Source organism: Aotus nancymaae, unplaced genomic scaffold (genome assembly GCF_030222135.1).
Source record: "Aotus nancymaae isolate 86718 unplaced genomic scaffold, 86718_ANA_hifiasm-v0.15.2.pri h1tg000058l, whole genome shotgun sequence".
Lineage (NCBI taxonomy): Eukaryota > Metazoa > Chordata > Mammalia > Primates > Aotidae > Aotus > Aotus nancymaae.
Window position 1 is genome coordinate 38,385,624 of NW_026988472.1, and position 2,139 is coordinate 38,387,762.

At 39.7% G+C, this 2,139-nt stretch overlaps 1 pseudogene; it reads right to left on the bottom strand.

Moving 5' to 3' along the window:
- Positions 1-1,737: 1,737 nt before the first annotated feature.
- LOC135270037 (U4 spliceosomal RNA) lies at positions 1,738-1,817 on the bottom strand (annotated as a pseudogene).
- Positions 1,818-2,139: the final 322 nt, after the last annotated feature.

Here is a 2,139-nt window from a genome sequence, read left to right on the forward strand (position 1 = left end):
TAAAGAAAGAACTAAAATATATATTTGCAAGCATTCTGAGTGCAGAATCCTCCTAGAGTTTTATTTTCTGAGATCTTTCCCAGCTTTATCACTCCTAGCTAACTGAACAGCAATTTTTATAGCAAACTGCCTTTACTGAGTCTTCCCAAAGCATTCAACCTAATTTTTATAGAAAAAACCTCCCTCTCTGAAATATGAATGTATTCATCTTTCATCAACTTATGTAACAGTTCATTAAATTATATAATTATTTCAAAAAGTGACAAAAACAGGTTAGGGACTTCTAGTAAATACACAGCTTCACAGGTAGGAACAGAAATACGTGAACATCCTGAAGAGTCATCTACTAGCAATGAGCAGGCAGTATGCAGTGGGCATGGATTGTATATTTTACAGAGAGGAACAAATGGGAAGCACTAGTAAATCCAGCAGGCTGCCATTAGTTAAAAGAATAAAGCTGAATCTGGATTTTAACGGCAAGGGATTATTATTATCATCATCATCATCATCATCACCATTATTACCATTATTATTTTCACTTTGTCACCCAGGCTGGAATGCAGTGGCACAATCATAGCTCACTGTAATCTCAAACTCCTGGGCTCCAGCAATCCTCCTGCCTCAGCCTCCCAAGTAGTTGGGACTGTAGGCAAAGGCCACCACATCCAGCTATTTTTTTTTTTATTATTTTTTGTAGAGTTAGGCTCTCACTATGTTACCCAGACTGGGGAAAATGGATTTAATGTGGAAAAGAATGAATGATCATAGACCAATGAAGTTAACTTAGTAGTTTATGTGAGACAGGAGGGCTTGGATTGTGATGGTTATGAATAATGGTAATGGAAAGATATGCCTCATTTGAGAGATATTTAGGAGGTGTCTTAGTTCATTCAGGCTGCTGTGACAAGCTACCATAGACTGGGTAGTTTATAAACAACAAACATTTATTTCTTACAATTCTGCAGGCTGAGGAGTCCAAGGCTCTGGAAATTCAGTGTCTGCTGATAGCCCACTTTCTCATACATGGCGCCTACTTGCTGCATCCTCACATGATGGAAGGGGTGAAGGAGGCTCTTTCAGTCCTCTTTTATAGGGACACTAATCCCTTTCATGAGGACTCCACCCTCATGACCTCATTACTTCTCCAAGGCCCTACATTTTAATGCTATGATACTGGAGATTAGCTTTCAACGTATGAATCTGGGGGAGGACGCAAACATTCAGACCATAGCAGGAGTTAAAATTGGCAAGCTGGTGGATTGGATCTGGTGAGAGACAGTGAAGGGTCAAAGGTGACTCCAAGTTTCTGGTTTGTGAAACTGGATAAATACTGATACATTTACTGAATGAGGTTATGCAGGAATTGGACCAAGTTTGAGATGAGTTTGGGATATGTTGAATTTGAGGTACCATTAATCCAAATGGGATCTAGAACTTAGAGAAGATGTCTGAGCTAAAGTTTAGCATTTAAATATGATTAATCTCGCCTAACAATTTTTAACAGTCATGACAACTTTCTTTCTTCCTTTTCAATTTTTAGAGATGGGATATTGCTCTGTCACCCAGGCTGGAGTGCAGTGGTGCACTCATAGCTCACTGCAGCCTTGAACTCCTGGGCTCAAGCGATCTTCCTGCCTCAGCCTCCCAAGTAGCTAGGGCTACAAACCTGGGCCACTATACCCGGTTAACTTTTTTAAAATCTTTGTTGTAGAGACAGGGTCTTGCTATGTTGCCTAAGCTGATGACAACTTTCAATCAGCAATAATTGTGCTTTGATTAAAATCTCATTAGCTGCAATATCACCTCTGCACAAAAATTATCACAACAATTTTGCGTTACATGTATACATTATAAGGTTATCTGTTGCCAATATTTAACAACCTGGGTGAAAACACACATGCATATACATCATCTCATAGAAAACAAAATTTCAAAAGAAAAGCTGACTTGTTGATGAGAACACATGGACAAATAGAAGGGAACAACACACCCGGGGGCCTATCGAAGGTGGAGGGTGGTAGGAGGGAGAGGACCAGGAAAAATAACTAATGGATGCTAGGCTTACTACCTGGGTGATGAAATAACCTGTACAACAAACCTCTATGACACGTGTTCACCTGTGTAAGAAACCTGCACATC